This window comes from Chlorocebus sabaeus, chromosome 7, assembly GCF_047675955.1.
Source record: "Chlorocebus sabaeus isolate Y175 chromosome 7, mChlSab1.0.hap1, whole genome shotgun sequence".
Classification (NCBI taxonomy): domain Eukaryota; kingdom Metazoa; phylum Chordata; class Mammalia; order Primates; family Cercopithecidae; genus Chlorocebus; species Chlorocebus sabaeus.
In genome coordinates, this window is record NC_132910.1 from 41637744 (window position 1) to 41653368 (window position 15625).

Sequence of the window (15625 nt, forward strand, 5' to 3'; positions counted from 1 at the left end):
ATAGGCATAGGAATACTGTCTTTTAACCTCTTGAGTCAATCTTATGCTTATTTTTACAAGTAGATCACACCCTAACTGAAAGACATGAGTAACGACATCTATTTTAGAATATGAAAGGCACTTTGGCTTTGTTAGAATTTTATCAATGTTTCTTATGGCATCTAATTCTGAAATCCCATGACATTTGTAATTGCAGGCAACACCCAATACTGATACAGCTGTTAGTATTTACCAGCTGCTGTTCTAAGATTTTTATACATAGTAATGCATTTAATCATCACAATAACCTCATGAAGTAGGTGATGCTTTTCTTATTTTGAAGATGAGGATATAGAAGGATAGATATGTAAAGTAAGTAGCCCGAGTTTAAAGATTTAGAAAGTAGTAGAGCAGAAGGGGCCAATCCGTGCAGTAGGGCTCTCAACCACTTCACCCTATAGACACGAAACCTAACCAAAGTTCTATTCATGAACATTTGCTATTTTATTGTTGCTGTTTTCAGGCAAAGCCATTACATAATGGGACTAATGTTCTTGAGTCCCATTAGACTCAAGAACAATGGGAGTCTAATATTGATGAAATTGTCCATTTCTATGCTTGATTTTTATATTGGAGGTAGTGCCATTAACTGAGCATCAACTGGGAAATTACTCCAATCAGGTGAACTAGTCTGAGATTTTTCTCAGACAATCTCAACATTCAGTTATACTTAAAAAATGTGTTAATCTTTGAGAAAAGGAAAGCAAGTAATTAAAATTAAAAATAAACTTATGAATAACTTTGGCCTCTATATGACCATTTTGGAAAAACTGTTTATAATAATCTAAACCATGATACTTCTTTAGGTAGTGTTTGAAAATCAGAAACAGACTTGTTCTTAGCTGAAAATTTTATTGTTATAAACTTAGTGCTCTTGAACTTCACTTAAGATATTTAGTGATGCAGGAAAAATAGGAACATCCAATAAAGAAAAAAAGACCAACATATTTTTCATATTCAAGTTAAGTCTGCATTGTATGTAAAAGCAATCATTTAATGTTTTTCAGAGTAAAATAATAGGAAACTTTTATAGACAGGTCAACGCCATAAGGAAGTTGTAAATCACCAGTGTTTATGCTGACTTCATGAGCTATAAAGTTGACCCTTGAATAAAATGGGCTAAAACTGCATGGGTCCATTTAAATGTGGATTTTTGCAATAAATAGGGTTGGCCCTCCATATAGGGGATAACCACATCCTCAACCAAACATGCATTGAATATATTCATGCGATGAAAAACCCACATAATACCAAGGGCTGATTTTTCCTCTCTGCTAATTCTACAGGACCAACTGAGGGAACCTGAATATGTACAGATTCTGGTATCTGTGCTGGGTCCTGGAACCAAACCCTGTGGGTACCGAGGGACGAGTGTATTCAGTTTTCCAAATGAGTAAAATATCATTATTAGTCAGTCTGAGTTTCATATTTATTTTTCTGTTATTTTTGAATAGTGACTCCCATAGTAACATCAGTCACTGTTGCAAATGTGGGCAAAAAACATGGGGTTTCACACATTTGGGGAATTCCTACGTAGTTATTAGTGGGGAAAGGATGTCAATAATACTGCACCTTGCTGCTTTAAGCATAAGAGGTACATGACTTGTGACCACTGTGTATGTGTAGAAAACTCACCTTTTGTTTTTGTAAAAAGATGATTACCAGCTCATGAAGCATTTTGAACATATAAACATTTACTTGTAATTGTACCTCATTCATCTTCATCACTCTTTTCAATGTCCTAAATGTAATAAGCAGTAGGTTGTTAAAACCAGTATTGACCACAGTGATCTTTTCATGTATGGGACAATGTAATTATTAAGAAGAAAGACCAGTGCTTTACTAAGCAAGCCAGCTCTATTCTATCTAAATATCTATAGAGAAAGCACATTTGAAGCTGTGCACTGGGTTTAATATTTATATATAGATGTCTTTAATAATCAGTTTGTCTATTTAAGGATTCAAGTAGTTATTATTAGGTCAGTGAATAAATGTATCCAATGTATCTAATCATTCTGAATTATTTTATTGTTTTGCAGTTGGAGTTTATTTAAAATATTATTAAAATCTTTTTGAATAGATTGTTATTTTTTTTTCCTCCTCACAAAAGCGAAGCATTTGATTTAATAAAAGGTTCCACAACCCTGCTCTGGCTTGACAAAGACTTGCTTGGTTGATTAGCATGAATGAGAATATGAAAGATTTAAAGAAAAGCTGTCAAAGCAATTAGAACTAAAGTCCTCCTATCACTGAATAATGAAAATCCATGCCTGGAACACTTTCAAATGTACCTAAGAAAATCGTACTTATGCAAAATGAAATGATAGTGAATAAAAGAAATGGAATAATAAAAGCCTCCAGAGGTAAAATTGTACAGGTAGCATTTTAATATATTCTTGCTACTACATTTTAGATTTATTAATGAACATAATGATATATGGTTTCTTCATAAAGATATATGTATCAATTTTAATTTAGGTATTATTTATTTAGATTATTAGGTTTAATATTCAATTGTTTTAAAATGGTTAGCTTTAAGATGATTTCTATAAAATCTACCATTTGGGAGTCTTTCTTTGTAATTTAACTTTCAGATCAATCATTTAAAATAGAATATGGATATTCAAGCCACAAAAGAGATTAACAGGCATTTAATTTTTAATATATACCCATTCTCTTAATGATTTTAAATCTTAAAGTTCTAGAATAAATTGATAGACTGTCAGAATACTTTGTGTGATTAAGAAAACTAATGGTACAAAGAGTACACCTGGAGAGCAAACTCAAAATTATTTTATACTTTTATTAAAACAAAATTCAGTCTAGGAGATCATTACATCAATAGATTCTTTTCCATTTGTTCAGTTATTTAATCACTCAGTATTAAACAATTATTTTTTCAAACTTTACAATGTAAATTTGTATTTACATTTTCACTGTGAAAGATAACAAGATGAATTAGACATGGATCTGGCATTAAAGGGCTTGCAGTCTAAGGAAGTAGCTATGATAAATATTCTATAGACCCTAATGCATTAAATAGGTAGAATATAAACACTATAAAGTGAATATAAAAAAAGAAGAGGTTATCTCCAGCTATATTAAGTAAAGGAATCACCACTGAATAAGTTATGTTAGAATTTGGTCCTTAAGTCTGTGTATACATATCATTTTAAAATGTTTTTGACTGCAAATAACCCAAATCAAAGTATCTTAAACAACACTGGATTTCTTAGCTTGTGTCACTAAAAGAGTTCACATGGAGAGCACAGACACAGTTCATTAGAACCTCTGCTTTTTCTCTCTCTGCACTATCATCTCAACTCTTTTCCTTGACTAGTAGGAAGGTGGCAGGAGTGAATTCTGAAACTCACAACTGGGCACCACAATCTCCAGAAGAGACACTGCCCCAACGTTGCAAGAAAGTGTTCTGAGAGCTACCTTGATTGGTGCACGTAGGTTACAAGTTTGCCCTTAACCTGAGGCCAGGATGGAGGAATGGGCATACTGGCCTAAGTGAACCAAGGTTCATCCCTGGAGCTGAAAATGGGGCTTGATTTTCCTGAGTATTCAGCTGCATGATGGAGAATTTTGGGATATTACAGTGAGCTTATGTGTACTGTTAGGAATGGGAAAGGGAGAATGGATCCTGAGTAGGCAGCCTACAGTGTCCAGTGGAGTGTGATTTAGACATTCACATTTGAGGAAGGTTATTCAAGCATAGTGGATTGTGTGAACATGTGAAGGAAGGAAAATATAGCGTGTGTTTAGAGAGCACTGATTATTGCAGTTTGGCTGAGATAGAGAGTACCCAAAGGGAGGTTATTGGAAATAACATCAAAAGAGTAAATTGGGATCAGATGGTAGAATACTTTGAAAGCTAGGCAGTGAAATTTGGGATATTCTGTAGATGATGGGAGGTGCTTAAGCTTTTAAGCAATAGACCAGCATGTTAAGAGTTGCTTTTAAGATTTGTATTTGTCAGTGCTAGGTTTTAAGAGACGTAGTCTTGCTGTGTCACTGAGGTTGGAGTGTGGTAGTACAATCATAGCTCACTGCAGCCTCAAATTCCTGAGCTCAAGTGATCCTCCTACCTCAGCCTCCTTAGTAGCTAGGACAGTAGGCCTGAGCCACCATGACTGGCTAAGTTTATTATTATTATTACTTGATAAATGGAGCCTCACTGTGTTACCCAGGCTGCTCTCAAACTCCCAGCCTCAAGCAATCTTCCCTCCTTAGCCTCCTAAAGCACTGGGATTAAAGGCATGAACCACCATGTGTGGCCTAGTGCCAGGTTTTATTAAAAAAAAAAAAAAAGATATTGCAAGTGAATAATGATTTTTGGCTTTAGTACCTAGATGAATGGTGAGGTCGTATTCTGACATGGGGAAGAGGTAGAAGGCAGTCGGTGAATGTCTAACTTTGGTATCTAGGAAGACAGCTGTTTCCTTACTAGAGAGAGAACACAATAGGGAAAAATTAGGGGTAAAGAGAGATGAGGAGTCAATATTTGGATATACCAAATTAGTTCCTCATGAATCTATTGAATGATAAGTCCTTTGGAATTCGATTTTTCAAAGCCTTTTATCTTGCAGGTAAATGATTTAATAGTCACAGAATGTAGTGACCTACTCAATTTACATTGTTTTACATTTCAGAGCTAGTTTTCTTATCTAGTTTTTTTGACTCAGGTGGTCAGTATTCTGTCCATTTTAATATGATTACCTCCCTACTTGACATACAGATTGACATATTTTGCCATAATAGTAAATAAAGCCTAACATTTATTGAGGATTGTTTTATTTCAGGCATTGTGCCAAGCCATTTTTACTCTTATTAATAATATTTGGTTGGTAAATCTAATTAAAATCCTAGTACGTAATGTTACCAAATACTTACAACATGACTTTTCACTGTGTCAAGCAATTTGCATATATTATATACTGTGCTTTTAATAATCATCCTATTAGGTAGTGGTGGTATTCTCATTTTACAGATTGGAAAATTTACACTTGAAGAGGTTATGTAACTTGAAGAGATTACACAGTTTGATGGGGCAGAGCAGGATTTGACTCCATAATAGTTGTTGCACTCAACTAGTGCATACTGCTGTCTTCAAAACAGTCCTTAAAAGGGTGTGTTAGGTTGGTGTAGGAGAGGGAGTAGACTGGAGACAGTTGTGCTTGGAAATTAGAAATGTGACACTGACAGTCTACCTGGAGGTCAGGACTAAACTGGATGATGACATAAATGTCACACTTACGTACATTAAGTTGGGAATTGAAATCACATGTTTGGGTTCTGTTTATGAGAGAGATTAGAGAAGAAGAGAAGAGGACTACAGTCAGAATCTGGGTGCCAAATAAGATTGAGCGACCATGAAAGTAGGGGGGCTATCAGGAGAGTTCAGTGACAAAGAATGCAGTAGAGATGAGAGTTTTCAAAACAAAGAAGATGGCTAAATTCTCCAGTGTTACAAGAAAAGCCCATTAGACTTGGTAACTAGCAGGTCATTGGAAGCCTCTTAGGAGCCTAATTTTTAATCAAATGGCAATTGCAGAAGGCACATGAAATCGGGTTCATGAATAGATGCTATTTATATTTGGAGAGAGATTCCACTGGAGAGGGAAATCTTGAAGAATCATGAGGTAGATAAAATATGTAATGAAGCCTGATACTGGAAGCTATGGGAAACAATAGAATGTAAAACTCTAGAGGAAAAGTTAACTGTACATAGGAAGACTAAAGAGAAAAGTGAAATTAATGAAGATTAGCAAAAAAACAGGAGTAAAGTGAAATTGGGAAATCTCATGGATACTCTCAGTACTCTCAGTCAAGTGTATATCTAAGTCATCAGCATGCTTTCGTGGGATATTTTTGCCAAATACCACACATATCCTAAGAATCAATTTCCTAGAAAATAAGATTATTAAAATTTAAATCCAGCTGCCAAAAAGATAAGCTACCTAAAAGAGAAACAAGGCAAAATAAAACTACCCACCCATATAGATGCTTGATGTAACTTGTAATGTTGTATCCTAAGTGAGTGTAAGGAGAGGTGGACTTACTCTATGTAAACCTGTGAAATCTAGATTTTCTCTTATATGTTTGCTCATCCTATGTGCTTATTTTTCTTGATGATCTTTGGTTGGATTTTTCCAAGTATACAGTATTCACCTTCTATTTTTATCCTTCATGCAGAATAAGAACAGATTGTGTAGTCAGTTTAACAAAATAGTTAACACTTATTTAGCACTAATTCTGTTTCAGGTACTGTTCTAATGTCTTACACATAATCACTTATTCATCTCACCTGCCATATGATTTGGATATTATTTTATGCACATGTTGCAGATGAGGAAACTGAAATATAGAATTTACATATTGTTGATGTATTAGCTGTTGGCATTTTGTTATAATTAATTGAAAAAAATTATGATAATCACTTTAAAACTATTAACCATTAACTTGACCTTTGTAAAGTTAATTTCCTATCTCAGATCTCTTTTTTTATGAGAATTTTTAAATGAGAATAATTATAGAAAATACCTCTTGTCATTGTGAATTAAATTAGATAGTACATATAAAAAATCTAAAAATGTTTTAAGCACAAATATTGAATCAGTGTGAATTAATAATAATAGGTAAAAGAATGTGGATTTAAAACTCAAAGTGAAGTATTTTTATTTCTCTATGCACTGAAAGAATGAACTAACAAATTCCTTGATCAAAAGTAAAAATATAAAAATTCCCATAGTTTTTTCAGTTTAGAAAGTGCAATTATAGCAGATAGATGCACAAAGTAAACCAAATTCAAGACCTAGAGAGCTAAAAGGTGTTCCTTTTCTCCATAAGCTATCTGCTTCACTGTGAAAATAAAGGGCTACCTTTTTGTAAAACACAGTTTTTCAAGCAAGTAGACAAATGTTGCATTGGAAAGTAAGGCTCTATCTGTGTCTACATCAAGTCTATTCTCCTGGCTCAGAAAGTAAAAACAACCAAAAAGCTATGATATTTTGGGAGGTGGAGTGTAGTAAGGTGGCAAAGGGATAAGTTGGTGAAAGGTTTAGGTGTACAAAGTATAAACCAGCTTATCTCAGGCTTATGTTCTTTTTGCCTCAGGAAGCTCATTTTGACATATCCTCTCACAGACTACCTTACCCATTTCCTTCTGAGTGTGAAGCAGAAGGCCTTCCCTTTATTAACTTGCTTCCCTGTAGGCTGTTCCTAACTGAAATCTTGACATTTGTGTGTTTTACATGCTCTTGTCACAATAAATGTTAATGTTTTATTAATATTTAATAATTATAATAGCAGAACTCATATAATGTACACCCATGCACTCGTCCTGTATCATTTCTGTATCTGATAATGACATAATGACATTTTCAGCAAATAAGTATATAAAAAATTAGTCTTAACACTTGTATTTATCCCACTGTACGTAAAAGTTAATGTAACATAATGGATTAAATGTTTTTCAATTAGAAAATAATTTTTAAAACTTATCCTTTATTTAAATGAGGGTGCCAGTATCCTAAACAGTATTCTGAAAGTCTTAAAAAAAAGTTAAGACATCAAAACCCTAACAGTTGTGGAAAGTGACTTGAGCAGTGACAAGAAGAGTCCAGTGAGTCATAAATAAGCTAAATTAATTCAGAAGCTGCAGGGTGCTGCAGAGATGTGTTTGGTACCTTTTGATCTGTGACCAAAAAAAAAATTCCTTTTTTTCTTCCATGATATGTGGAGATAGCCTTGTGGGATTCTTATCAATTGAAGTTACAATATTCAGTGCTTGAATATAAAAATGGTAGATTAGAGTCTGTTAGAAACAGTGGCTTAGATAAGTGTGTTAATATTTAGGTCACTAGAGAACCGCTTAATTGAATAGTATAAAACAATTTGTGTTTTTGTCCAGGAAGTAAGAAACCATAGAAATTATTCAAATATGTCACAACTCCAAGATTATTTTTATTCGTGTTTTAGTTTATCATGTTTTTATATATTTTGAAAGAAGAGATGCATATGATTATTACTTTTCAACTTTTTTGTCACTTAGTATTACTTTACGTTCAAATAAAATAATCTTTAAATTTATGCTGTCTTATACATATATGTTTATATTTTTCTGATATTGTTAGTTTATGATACAAAATTTAAGCATTGCATTGTTAAAGGCAGGTAAATATGACAAGGTACTTTTAATGCAATAAATGGGGATAATAAATGTTTCATAACACTTATATTGGCAGTGGAGCAGATAGCTTAGGCAGGAATAGAATACCATTCTTAAAAAGGTCAGAATTAGCTCTTTAGGCCTTGAATTTGGTTTACTTTGTGCATCTGTCTGCTATAAAGGCACTTTACAAACTGAAGAAAGTATCGGAATTTTTATATTTTTACTTTTGATTAAGAAATTTGTTAGTTTATTCTGTTAGTGTAGAGAGAAAGAAGACTTTACTTTGAGTTATAAACCCACATTTTAACCTATTATTGTTAATTCACACTGATTCACTATTTGCTTTGTGCTTAAAATATTTTTAGATTTTTTACATGTACTATCTAATTTAATTCACAACAATGACAAGAGGTATTTTCTATTATTATTCTCATTTAAAAATAAGAGATCTGAGATAGGAGATTAACTTTACAGAGGTCACTAAGATATCAAGGAAATGAGGTGTAGATTATTATCAATGCTCTAACTTTTTCCAGATTTGCTCCTCAAAGAAGGTTGGAAGTACTACATTAATGACATTGTACCAGCTGTTTTTCTAGATTTGTCAGTAATAAAGTGGGAATGAAAGTGCGGTTGGGAGGAGTATATTTACAAAAAATGCTTTCTTTGTTGGCTTTGGCATACTGAAAAGGGAAACATTTCTTTTGAGATAAATTTTCTAGCCATTTCTGCTAGATATTTCCTTTGGCAAGTGTTGAATTCAGATGCACTCTGTCTCAATTTTTATAGCTGGGTGTTTGCTACTATCGTGGGTCATGTTTGTCAGGGGTTGACAAGCACTTCAGGATGTTGTGCAGCTTCAGGCAACAGCAGGCTCCCTGGAACTCATGACTGCTTCTTTTAAACTCATAGTTCTCAAAATTCTGTGGCTTTGGTGCATTTCAGAACCTACATAAAAGCACTCCATGTCACACATTTAATAAGTTTTTTTTCAAATCATTAAGGAAAATAATAGCTACAATTTCCTACATTCTTAAGGTTTTCATTTTTGTTTTCCTTCAAATTTTGGCTTTTATTGTTACTTGTCTATTGCAGAATTGATTTTAGAGGTTACATTTATATTTTAGAACAAAATTTATTTTTAGTTGTTTAAGATATGAGAATAATCACAGACATTTTAAAGTTTAAGGAATAGTAATTTTTTCTTTAACGGCTGTTGGCCAAAAAAGAATCTTTACTTGTGTTGCTGGGCTTTTGAGATCTTTTTTGATAGTCAGGATAATATATAGGTATGCTGAAGTAGCACAGAATAGTAGATTGAGTTACCTAAGAAAGGACACACAGCTAACTGGGTATTTTTAAAGGTGGATTTAAAAGAATAGTTCCATAAACAGAAACTAAAGTAGCAGATCCAGAAATAAAGAGAAGAGGAAAATTAGTGTTGTCTAGACTTCCTACAGAAAGGGAGAGAAAAGATAAGTTGTGAAGCAGCTGTTGTTGAATGAGACTTTGTCTAAAGAGTGTGTTTTGAATATTTTGGTCATTGTTATATAGAAATCCAAATATAGTGAGCACCCACCCATACCCATAGACTACTCTCCCCAAATACAGTTTGCTACCTTTTGACAGAACTTGAATGTTATTGAATTTGTTTTCTAATCTTTTAGACTTGCATTGGTGTTCTGTGAATATGATAGCATACAGAAATGGGCCAGAGGCAGGATAATGAGGGACAAAGGAGTATTGATGGTGGTTTTTACCAAACCAAAAAGACATAGATATTTTATGACTTGAACTTGTTGAAAATCACTGATGACATTTCTTTTTCTGGATTCTAATCCTAAACTCTTAAGGCTGAACTATGATCTACTTGGCATTGTTTTTGAAGATCTAGAATTTTAACCTTAGTGTAATGCTTATGCTTTCTAGTTGATAGAAGCTTCTCTAATACCAGCTGTGCCAAATATTAAGTTTCACTACACATGCTAGCTGGTGTTATGCCTGTCCTTGGAAGTAAATGAAGGACTGTATGCTTTAAATATTATGCTTTAAATATTACTAAAACTGTTCTAAATCCTCTAAAGAATAGAAAAAAATTGATTCATGTTCTTAAAAGGATTTTAATTTAACTGCTGGTTTGGTTATGAGCGTACACAAAATGTTTAGTTTGGGGAATGTGGTGTCAATTGGAATTCTTGAAACTACATTAGTATTATGCTATTATGGAGTCATTCTTTTGAGGGTGGCTTAGAATTAAACCATCTTGGAAAGGAGAAGACATTATATCCTATTTCATTTATTTGTTCAACAAACATTAAATTGTTACTGTTATTGAGCAATGTGTTAGTTTTCAGAGATACAACAATAAATAAGAACTCTCTTTGACTTCATGGATCATATTATCTGTTGAAAAAGACAGATGTGTAAATAGATTATATTTACATGTTTCTATGATAATGGTATACGCATGTCATACATACTAAGAAGGAATCATAAGACAACAATCTGAGAGTTGTTTTAACCTAAAAGACTAATTGTCACAGGGAGGAAATCTGCATGGTCAGAGTTGATTGGGTTGAAAATTTTGCAGTGAAGTATGAGGCAAGCTGTGTTTAAAAAGCAGAAATGTAATATGAAAGGTGAGATGATAAACTAGGATTGAGTGAAACCAGAGGATCATTACTTCAGTAATAAAATCTCTAGGGAAAACTAGGTTAAAACTGGGAATGTTGACTTCTGGAATTTAAGAATAGAAGTTTGTGTATGAGTTCATATGTATAGCTCATATTCTGACTATAGATCCCTAACTTAACATGGTTTCACTTAACAATATTTCGACTTTATGATGGCGTGAAAGTGATACGAACTGAGTAGAAACCATACTTTGAACACCCACACAACCATTCTGTTTTCCACTTTCAGTGCAGTATTTAATAAATTACATGAGCTATTCAAACATTACTATAAAAGAGGCTTTGTGTTAGGTGATTTTGCCTAACTGTAGGCTAATGAGCATGTTTAGGTGTGCTAGGCTAAGCTCTATGGATGTTAGGTAGGTTGTGTATATCAAATGCATTTTCAACTTAGATATTTTCCACTTAATGGTGAGTTTATCAGGATACAACCCCATCAGAAGGAGCATCTATAATAGCAACACTGAAATAGTGACATAGAGTAAAAAAGTAAGTACATGGTCCTAGATAAGACAGTATACTATATACTTGACACAGTATTTTTTTTGGAAATGGTACCCTCAAGGAGGTATTATATCATTACAAGCTTATAGCATTTAAAAATTAATTAAGGGGATAATAATTATCAGATTTTTACTCTTTAGCTAATGTCATTTGTATAAGTAAAATGCCTATATAAGTTTAAGGAGTATAATTCAATTAAGCCTTCTTTCCGTGGTTTTGAAAATAATTTTTACAATGATAATCAGCTGCAGCAAAAACAGATCTAAGGCAAAAATACCTAATTAAAATACCTAATTGTGTTAGTATAGTCAAATTGCAGATATTTTTATTGCAAATGTTAAAAGAATTCCAAATATCAGCTTTTAAAAGTTTTGTAAAAGCTCATTGTATACTAATGTGATTTAAATAATGTATAAGTAACCTACATAGGTTGTGTAATTAATTTACCAGTGTTTAAACAATTTAGGATGATGATATTCTTGAACTGAGGCTGTGTCTTTTTTTAGTTTTTTTTAATACCATATTTTAAATTCTTGAGATAATTGCTTGTTGGAAGTATCAATTTAGTGAAATTCTTTAATCAAGGATAAGTTTATGTTATATCATCTTCTTATGTGTATTGTTTATTATAATTGATTGTCACATAAGTGACTTCACCTTGCATTAGCCAGATAAAATTCAGCAATGTAATTTTGGATTTCCACATTTCTATGTTAAAGTACATAAAAACTCAAACTCAAGAAGTTACAAAGGTGTTAAATATTAAAGTATCGAGAAATTAACAATTTAAAAATATCTATGTCTCATTTTAAGCGCATAGTTACATCCTAAATGTATTTTTCATTTACAACTGTTAGAAATGAGTTAATTTTAAGGATACTACTACCAGGGTAAAAATACAGATTGAATTTAAGAAATTTTTAAGAATATTGTCAATAAAGTTGTACATTTTCATTCTATCCATGGCTAAAGAATGATTATCCACACAATAATATGTAGTCATTAATACAACAGATAGGAAAGATGGTTTGGGACCGTTTTAAATGAGATATGAGAAAACCAATTTACTCTCAGAAAGAAATAGAATATTTGAAAATGTGTGGAGCTGCAATAAACCATCATGTTACTCAAATGCGTTAATTTTAAAGATCTCTCTGTACCACAAAAACTGTTTTAATGTGGAGCATGTGAACAGCTTCTTCCATTCTCAGTACATGCTTAACATTTCTTCTTCCTTATTAGTTAACCTTTGTCTACATTCTTTAATTGTGGATTTCTATGGGTATGAATCACTGGGTTACTACATGTACTTATCTAGTGTCCCTTTCATGTTTTATTCTTAGTTCTAGGCGTAAACCTTTTCATGTCATTTTCCAGGCTTAGGATTCTTTGATAATACACTTACCCTGGACCTCCTTCCCTTTCTTCTTTTCCCCATCCTCCCTTTTCTATCTGTCCTTAGGATGTTCTTATGTCCCCTAGATAGATAATTCCTCTGGCCTTCACTCTGGTTCAGATCTTCTGATTTCCATATTCATTTACTGGTTTCTCTAAAAGTTTCCAAATGTTCTTAAAGTCCCAGCATCTTGAGTCCTATGTAATCATCTACCCATTACTTACGCAAAACTGAAATGTATCTATTTCCAGTCAAAGGTGGCCAGAATTTGCCTCATGCTATTGTTTATATCTTAGAAATTAGATTTCTGTAGAATTAGTACTTGGACATCCAAATAGATTCAACACCTTCTGTTATATCACAGATAATATTTATATTGTTTTCATTGTTTTTGTGAAAAGAACCTTGAAATATCTTTTAATTCTCGAACCTTTACCTACCCGACCTAACAGCTAACTTTTTTTTTACTGTCTTTTACCCTTTGCCTAGCAATAAACTCAACAATTTAAAAGTATTTCTGATTTATTCTAATTATATTTTTGCACCAGTAAACCATCGCGCCCTAGCCACCCTCCACTACCCTTCCCAGTCTCTGGTAACCCTTCTGCTACTCTCTATCTTCATGAGTTCTTTCTTTGTTTTTTTTAAGCATCCACAAATAGGTGAGAACATAATGAAATTTGTCTTTCTGTGCCTGGCTTATTTCATTTAATGTAATGACCTTTAGTTCCATCCATGTTGTTGCAAATGACAGGATCTCATTCTTTTTTGTGGCTGAGTAGTATTCCATTGTATATATGTACTACATTTTCTTTATTCGTCTTTTGATGGACATTTGGTTTGCTTACAAATCTTGTCTTGTGAATAGTGCTGCAGTAAACATGGGAGTGCAGATACCTCTTTGACATACTGATTTCCTTTCTTCTGAGTATATAGCTAGCAGTAGGATTGCTAGATCATATGGTAGCTCAGTTTCTAGTATTTGATAGTACAACAGTGTGATTGTAGTCAATAGTAATTTATTATACATTTAAAAATAACTAGAAGAATATAATTAGATTGTAACTCAAAGAAAGGATAAATGTTTGAGGTGATGGATGCCTAATTGACTCTACTGTGATTTTTATGCATTTATGCCTGTTTCAAATGATCTCATGTACCCCATAAATATATACACTTAATATGTATCCCGCAAAATTAAAAATTAAACAGAATATTGTGGGCAGAAATGTAAAAAAAAAAAAGTATAGGAATTTATTTTAAAAATGTTCTTATTTGCATAATTTTAAAGAATACAAGTGTAAAAAATTTATATTAAGAAAATTTTCAGTTTACTTTGAGGGTTTATCAAACTAAAATCTCAAAAATGCAAAAATATTATTAAGATGTTCCTACTTAAATCTAACCTAAGTATTTATTCTGCCAAACTGCCCACATGAAAACAGAATAAATGTTCATGATGTAATCATTTACTACTATTAAATACTCTCTCAGCTTTGTTTTTGCCTACTATATATCATTTACTTAAAAGCCTTTTAATCACACCCTTATTAATTTGGATTGGTTTTTGTAATCTTGACAGTGTAACTTCCAAATAATAAAGATGTTTTAAGTTAAAACACGTTAGAAGTTTTTCTTCACTTAGAAACAAATTCCACTGCGTAAGTCCCTTGAAGTCAGTTATAATTATTACAGTCTGTGGGGATTAGTATATTGTAAGGAGATTACTGGACTTCTTTATTTAGCAGCACAATGAGCAAGGGTGCACCCTGAGCACACAGAGCAGTGAATATTGGAGTTGTACAATTAAAAGAGTTCTGCATAAACATGTTATGTTCCAGTGCCCGCTTAAAAAGAAATCAGCCTCAAACCAATAAATTTCTGTTGAGTACTAGTCTGTATATATTATTTGCTATAAGGGCTAGAGAGTAAACAACTATAAGACATGATTTCCAGGCTTATTAATTCTGCAGTTGTTTACGAGGAAGGGCTGTGTTCCTGTGGTAAGCATTTCATACGATAATCTTATTCATAGCACTATTTTTATAACACAGGGAGAGAAATTGAGAATCAGAGAAGTCAGATAATTGCCCAGGTTCTGCAGGTAGGAAGTGAAAGAGTTGGAATTCAAATTTTTCTGTCTGGGTGAAAAGGCCATGCTCTTTGCTCATGTCAAATCCACTGGATGGAAAAGATCATCACAAATGCAGTAACACTGAACACTTACGTGATGATGACTTCTATTGTGAGTATTGTCTACAGTTACACTAGAAAAACTGAGAGATGGTTAAAGTAACCTATAAATGCTTCATGGAGGAGATAAGAATTGAGTTGTGTTTTGAATCAGAATAGGATAAAGATATACCCAGGGAAAGTTGAAATAAAAGAGCAGGAGTTAGTGCAAAGGCTTGCCAATAGAAATAGTCTATATGTATAGTTCGAATGTGGAAGAAGATAAATAAATTTTGTCAGCTTACAGTAGGAAGATTATTTTAGTAATAGCTTAGAAATAAGATTAGATAAGGCATAATCGTATAAGCTACATTGATTGATCATGTACTAGTTATTGGTATTAGTAAGTACTTTAAATATACTAATTCATTTAATCTGAAGAACAACGATATCAGAAGTATAGTATAATTAACTTCATTTTATTAATGCAGAAATGGATTGTGCAGAGAGAGAGTAAACAGCTTTTCCCAAGATTTTACAACTAGTAAGTGGAGAACTGAATTCAAATTCAGGTGTTCTAGCTCTAGATCCTGTACTCTTAACTACTATACTATCTATTCCTCTGGGAAAATGAGATAATAT

At 32.8% G+C, this 15625-nt stretch overlaps 1 protein-coding gene across 2 annotated transcripts in view; it reads left to right on the forward strand.

The window, feature by feature from the left end:
* The window catches only part of CCSER1 (coiled-coil serine rich protein 1), a 1436819-nt gene that overhangs the window by 22105 nt on the left and 1399089 nt on the right, over positions 1 to 15625 (forward strand). The window lies entirely within an intron of this gene.